The sequence below is a fragment of the Rattus norvegicus genome, chromosome 1 (assembly GCF_021556685.1).
Source record: "Rattus norvegicus strain SHRSP/BbbUtx chromosome 1, alternate assembly SHRSP_T2T, whole genome shotgun sequence".
Lineage (NCBI taxonomy): Eukaryota > Metazoa > Chordata > Mammalia > Rodentia > Muridae > Rattus > Rattus norvegicus.
In genome coordinates this window covers 88,750,475-88,758,250 of record NC_141534.1, presented here as the reverse complement: position 1 = coordinate 88,758,250, position 7,776 = coordinate 88,750,475, and positions in this window count along the sequence as shown.

The window sequence follows — 7,776 nt, the reverse complement described above, 5'->3', positions numbered from 1 at the left end:
TGGATGTGCCCTACTCCCATCCACCCCTGCGTGCACCCTGTTCATTTTACTGGGAGGAGCAGGAATTTGAGGCAGGGTCTGACTAACTTTCTAGCCCAGACTGGTTTCAAAGTTATGGTCTTCCTGTCTCTGCCTGTGGAATGCTGGGATTACAAGTGTGCACCACATCTGGTCCAAAGGAGAATTTTTGCTGTTGGTCCTTGACTCAACATCTGTCCTTGCTGCAGATCCTAGGCCTGCAAGTCATAGTCCTGTCTCCTCCGTCTCCCAGGTGCTGGGATTACAGGTCTGTGCCACCACACCCTTGTCATGATGGTTTGGTTTTTTTTATTTGTTTGTTTGGTTGATTGGTTTTGTTTTTGTTTTTTTAAGATTTATTTGTTTATTATAAGTACATTGTAGTTGTCTTCAGACACACCAGAAGAGGGCATCAGATCCCATTACAGATGGTTGTGAGCCACCATGTGGTTGCTGGGAATTGAACTCAGGACCTCTGGAAGAACAGACAGAACTCTTAACCGCTGAGCCATCTCTCCGGCCCGGTTTTGGGGTTTTGGTTTGTTTGTTGTTTTTTTTTTTTTTTTTTTTAAAGCACAGAACAGGGATGTAGGGCTCAGGTTTTTCTAGCTGACAGATGCCCTTGGTTTGGTCACCTGTACCACAAAATAATAACAGCTAACTATCAAAGCACAGCTGTACCTGTTGGCATTTAGTCTAGGCTCCACCCCCAACAACCAGCTGTGCCTGGCTACAATGGTCTCAAAAAAAGCGTCTATTAGGCTGGGCTTAGTGGCGCACACCTTTAGTTCCAGCACTCAGGAGGCAGAAGAAGGAGGATTTCTGTGAGTCTCGGGTCAGCCTGGTCTACAGAGCCAGTTTCAGGAAAGCCAGGGCTACACAGAGAGTCCCTGTTTCAAGGAAAGGAGAAGGGTCAGTCCCAACCTGTAAAGTGCTTGCTATCTGTGCTGGTTAGTTTGTCAGCTTGACACAGGCTAGGGTCATCTGGGAAAGGTGCTCTCGGTTGAGAAAAAGCCTGTAGGAAAGTCTGAGGGCATTTTCTTGATTAATGAGAGGGCCTAGCCCACTCTGAACAATGGAGCCCCCAGCAAGTGGTCTGGGTTCGATAAAAAAGCAAACTGAGCAAACCAATAAGGGGCACCCTTCCGTGGCTCCACCCCTCCATGGCTTCCATTTCAGTTCCCACCCCTTTGTTCCTGCACTGACTTCCCTCAGTGATAGCGACCTGAGAGTTGCAGGAAATAAGCCCCTTTCTCCCCAGATTGCTTTTGGTCATGGAGTTTTATCACAACAATAGAAACAGGACACTGTTCAAGCATGAGACTTGAGTTCCGATCCACAACACCCATGGAACTTTACACAGAGGGCTGAAGTACCGACTCAGAAAAAGACAAGCTGCTCTTGCAGAAGACTCAGGTCCCGTTCCCACAACCCACGGTGTCTCAGAACCATCACTAACCTTAGTTCCACGGGATCTAATGTCTTTTCTGGTTTCCAACGGCATCAGAAAATACACACAGGCAAACTTCATAAACATAAAAATATTTTAAAAACAAAAAACAAAAGTTGGGCAGTGGTGGTGCGCACCTTTAATCCCAGCACATGGGAGGCAGGGGCAGGCAGATCTCTGTGAGTTCGAAGTCAGCCTGGTCTACAGAGTTCCAGGACAGCCAAGGCTCCACAGAGAAACCCTGTCTTGGAAAACAGAAAAGAATAAAGTAAAGGAACTATTGAGGGACATCCTGAGGTCACAACTGAGCAAACCCTGCCCCACACTATAAGAATAGAGCCAGCAAGCCGGCTCAGCGGGTAGAAACACCTGCCGCCCGCCAAACTTGAGAAGCCGAGTTGGATCCACACGCCCCACTGGGTGTATGAAGCATAAATGCCCCTCCCCAGTAACTGTATAAAGAATATTAAATTCACTACTTTACCAATTACCAGCCAGAAGAGAAATCATTCCTACATTTTTAATAGCCTGTACATCAAGATCAGACCAACTAAGCCTAGCCTTCCTTGCAGGTGAAAATACTATTGTGAGAATACTATCAATCTGCACCCCCACATTGAAGCCTGCATTGTGAACACAAGGTCTCCCGTGAGACTCTAACCGCCTGTGAATTTTCCAGGAAGTCTATCAGCCATGTAAAATAAGGGAAGCTTGTGTCATCGGTGTTCATTAGAAACTTGGCCAAAGCTTGCCTATCACATGGGGACACCTTGTAGCCCACAGCACTTGGTAATTAGCCACCAGACCATCTTCCAACACATTTGGAGCTGCCGGTTTAGTGGGTACCAGTGTCAGACTTCCTCCTAGGGTATCAAGGAGGGGGACCCACACATGTGCACAGTATTACAAATGACTACTAGCCTTTTGGCTGGGGCTGTAGTCAGTGGGAGAGCAGTAGAGGGCTTGCTTAGCATGCATAAAGCCTAGGGTTCAACCCCCATCACTTAAGGAGGTAGTGGCAGAAGAAGCGGGAGCTCAAGAGCATCCTCAGCTACATGGAAATGTCTAGGCCAGCCTGGGCTACATGTCGAGTTCTCAGCTAGCCTAGCCTACAAAGCAAGAACTTGTCTCAAAAACCAAAACAAAACAGGACCCAGGAGACAGCCAGGTAGATACAGGTGCTCACCACTGAGCCCCACAGCCCACACAGGCTGGAAGGGGAGCACTGAGATTTGTCCTCTGACCTCCACATGCATACATGTGTGCCACAGGCACAACAACCAGTAAGTATAAAACGAATGAGAACTCACTAAATAGTGGCTGGAGAGATGGCTCAGCGGTTAAGAGCACTGACTGCTCTTCCAGAGGTCCTGAGTTCAATTCCCAGCAAACACACGATGCCTCACAGCCTCCTGTAATGAGAGCCAATGCCCCTTCTGGTGTGTCAGAAGACAGCAACATCATATATGTAAAATAAATAAAGAAAACCTCTTTTAAAAATACAAACTACCTAAATAGCTAGAGGAAGTGATGGGTGAGGAACATTGGTGCATGGGGTGGGAGTGAGGGATCACATTGATATCCTGAGGTGAAGAAAACCCAAGTAGAGATGTGGGCCAAAGGTGTCTGGGGGAAGTGACAGCCAGAGCAAGGACTCTGGGGCAAGAGGAGCCTGGCATATGCAAGACATAACTAAGAGGCAAGACAGGGTCAGGTGCTTCCGCCAAGGCTGAACACACTCTCTCTCTCTCTCTCTCTCTCTCTCTCTCTCTCACACACACACACACACACACACACACATTGACACATTGCTGCACTTGAATGCATGCAAGCACAAGCACACATTTTTCTTTATTTCTATGAGTACACCATTGCTGTCCTTAGACACACCAACAGAGGGCATCAGATTTCATTACAATTGAACTCAGGACCTCTGGAAGAGCAGTCGTGATCTTAACCACTGAGTCATCTCTCCGGCCCCACACTTTTTTTTTAAGAAGAGAGAGAAAAGGGGGAGAGTTAAAGATGGATATGATCAATATATATTGTATACATTTAAGAAATCAAAGGGGGGTTGGGGATTTAGCTCAGTGGCCTAGCAAGCGCAAGGCCCTGGGTTCGGTCCCCAGCTCCGAAAAAAAAAAAAAAAAAGAAAGAAAGAAAGAAAGAAAAGAAAAAAAAAAAAGAAATTGTCAAAGAACACCGGGTGGGTGATGAACGACTTTAATCCCAGCACTTGAGAAGCAGAGACAGGGTTCCATGAGTCCGAGGCCAGCCTGGTCTACAGAGTGAGTTCTAGGACAGCCACAGCTACACAGAGAAACCCTGGCTCCAAAAACAAAAACAAAGCAATAAATAAATAAAAAGAAATTGTCAAACAGTAAGTAAAATGTATTCTAAACAAAATTATATGTTTTCTCTGCATGTACTCCTGCACACAAGAAGGAATTGGATCCCATAAAGTTAGACATGTGGGTGCTAGAAATTGAACTCTGGACCTCTGGAAGAGTACCCTGTGCTCTTAACCACTGAGCCATCTCTTGATCTCCTAAAAACAATTTTTATTTAAAGAAAGAAAGAATAAAAGCTGGAGAAAGGCTGAGAACTGGAGTTCCAGGACAGCTAGACTAGGGAATGAGATCTTGTCCCTAAAACAACCAAGTGAGCAAAGCGAGAAGTAAGAGCTGGTGCCCTCTTGTGGACATATGGGGGACAGTTTAACTAGAAGCTTGCAGAGGTAGGAAGTCTCAGAAGCCTTTCAGATGGTGAGGGGTCAGCTGGACCAGGGAAGCAGCCAGTGTGGGAAGGGAGAGGAGCCAGATGTGGAGTTCTTTGGGGGGCAGGAAAATGTGGTGTGTGGTAGCATGACTATGAGACATGGAGGGCAGGGACTACAGCTCAGTCGGTGGAGGGTTGCCTAAATGCACAACGGCCTGTGATGGGTCCTCAAGGCTACCTACAAGGCACAGTGTAACATACCACTCAGAAACAGATCAGAAACCCAAGGTGGCTGAGCAGTGGTGGTGTACGCCTTTAATCCCAGCACTCGAGAGGCAGATCTCTGAGTACAAGGCTAGCCTGGTCTGCAGAGTGAGCTCCAGGACACCGAGGCTATACAAAAAGAACCTTGTCTTGAAAAAATAATAAACACACACACCTGGCTACCTAGCCAGAACCTGTCTGTCTTTCTCCCTTCTTGAAATAAAAGCAGCCCACTATGCTAGGATTCTGAAACCACTGATGTAAAGTTATTATCCAACCATTTCACAGGATTCAACCTTGGGACTGAACCCAGGACCACAGGCTTGCTAAGGAAACCATCTAACCACCAAGCTACCATCCCCTGCCTACCCCTCTCATGACGCAAGGTCTGATGTAGCCTAGGCTGACTTAGAACTCACTAGGTGACCTAGCACTCCTGATCCTCCTGCCTGCACTTCACACACACACACACACACACACACACACACACACACACACACACACAGAGAGGGGGGGGGTGGCAGTCAGAGGAGTTGCTTCTTTCCTTGTTTCTGTGGATCCTGGGTATTGAACTCAGATCATCAGGTTTAGCAGCAAATACCTGTGCCCACTGAGTCCTTTCATTGACCCTAGGCTGTTATCTTGACTTTGTAAAGATTTCACATATCTGGGTGCTTTGCTCAAGTGTGCACATGCTGCGGTTACAGGCACACCATACCCACCCAGGACTGTTATTTAAAAAACCCTCTAATACTCTTATTACAACTTAATAAGGACAAGGACATAACAGAAAGCATTTTAGACATCCGCTCCATAAGGATTCAACAGTAAGCTCATTAGTAGTGAGTGAGTGAGTGAGTGTGTATGTGTGTGAGTGTGTATGTGTGAGTGTGTGTGCGTGCGCAGGATGGGGACATGGAGTCAGGTGTGAACCATAATGACCATAAAGAGTAGCAACCAGGGGCTGGAGAGATGGCTCAGAGGTTAAGAGCACTGTCTGTTCTTCCAGAGGTCCTGAGTTCAATTCCCAGCAACCATATGGTGGCTCACAACCACCTATAATCAGGTCTGGTGCCCTCTTCTGGCCTGTAGTTGCATACATGCAGGCAGAAAGCTGTATGATGTGTACATAATAAATAAGTTAAAAAAAAAAGAAAGAAAAAGAAAAAGAGTAGCAACCAATATCGTTCTGAAAAGACTCTTAAGTCCTCCATGTTTTTTTATTTATTTTTTATTTTATTTTACTTTATATGAGCACACTACAGCTGTCTTCAGACACATCAGAAGAGGGCACTGGATCCCATTACAGGCTGTTGTGAGCCACCATGTGGTTGCTGGGAATTGAACTCAGGACCTCTGGAAGAGCAGTCACTGCTCTTAACCACTGAGCCATCTCTCCAGCCCCAAGAGTCCTCCATGTTAAGACCCATAGGTCAACAGAGTGACATGGGATGGGGAGGAAACAGCTGCTGGACCGCAGCAGAGCCCACAGCCTGCACACAGGCAAGGCTAGCGGAGCAAAGCACACAGCAGGCTGAAGCCATAGGATCCAAACACAGCAAGACACTGAGTGCCATGGCAGAGTTGGAGTCTCCAAGACAAAGGAGAATCAGAGAGCAAATGAAAGTCAGGCGAGGGGTTGGGGATTTAGCTCAGTGGTAGAGCGCTTGCCTAGCAAGCGCAAGGCCCTGGGTTCGGTCCCCAGCTCCGAAAAAAAGAAAAAAAAAAAAGAAAGTCAGGCGAGCGGCCGATGCCCCACACAGATAGATACCCATAAACAAAACTGATATGGAAGCAAGGAAGGCAGGTCTCTGTGAATTCAAGGCATCAAGACCCTGTCCCAAAATTCCAAAAATAATAATAATAAAATTAAAATAAATATAAAAAATATTTTAGAGATGGCCAAGCATTTAAAAGCACTGGCTGCTTTCCCAAAGGACCTGGGTTCAATTCCCAGCAACCACATGGCGGCTCACAAGTGTCTGCGACTCCAGCTCAACAGATACCACACATGTATGTGGTACACAGACACCCAGGCAAAACCTGATTTACAAAAAGATTGTAGGGGCTAGAGGGTAAGGACACCCCAATAAACCCCACAGGATCAACTAACCTGGGCTCCTGGGGCTCACAAGGATTGAACTGCCAACCAGGGAGCCTGCATAGTTAGGACGTGGGCCCTCTGCACATGTTACAGGTATGCAGCTTGGTCTTCTCGTCAGACTCCTAACAGTGGGAGAAAGGGCTGTCCCTGACTCTGTTGCTTGCCTTTGGGATCCTTTCCCCCCTATGCGGTTGCCTCATGTAGCCTTAATAGGAGAGGAGGTGCCTAGTCTTACTGCAATATGATATGCCATGGCTGGTTGATTAATATCCACCGGGAGGCCTGCCCTTCTGAAGAGGAAGAAAGAGTGGAAGGGGAAGAACTGGGACGAGGGGAAGTCAGGGAAGCCGTGGTCGGGATGTAAAAATTAACTAGTTAATTAATTAATTAAAACTTTCTAAACAGGATTTGGTGCCCTGTATCTTTAATCCTATCACTCAGGAAGCAGAAGCAGGAGGATCTCTGCTAGTTCAGGACCAGCTGGAGCTACATAGAGAGAATCTGTCTTAAAAAAAAAAAAAAGGAAAAGAAAGAGCAAAGTTATTGTATGGGAAATACCTGGATAGTGGGAGTACATGCAGGAAGTCACAGTGGTAAATGAACTTTCTAGAAGTTGTACAAGGCCACCCCAGTCCCCCACCTCCACCTCACCAACCCAATGCTGGGGTGAAGACAACAACCTCATGCACATTAGAAAGGCTCTACCACTGAGCCACGCCCCCAGCCCCTCACTGGGGGATTGTAGGCAGGGGCTCTACCACTGAGCCACGCCCCCAGCCCCTCACTGGGGGATTCTAGGCAGGGGCTCTGAACCTGAGTCACCCCAGCCCCTGTACAGGATTTGTAAGTAGAACACAGAACAAAATGCACCGGCTTTTACAATCACAAGTTAATTAATTTCCCCAAGGTTAATGCATTATTCATCTTATCTAAAAGTCTCTAACACTGGGCCAGGATCAGTGGCGATTTTTAGCAATAAAGATTTAAGTATAGCTGAGTGTCATGGCGTATGACTTTAGTCCCATCATTCCGGAGACAGAGACAAGTAGACCTCTGTGAGCTTCAGTCAGTCAGAGGTACAGTGAGACCTTTTCTTAAAATGAGATGCTGTGGGTATGTGGAGCTCAGAAAACAACTTGGCAGCATCAGGTCTCTCCCACTTGCACAGTGCTCTTAAGTACTGAGCTACACTTCCAGCCCTTCTGTCCTCCCACCGTGTGGG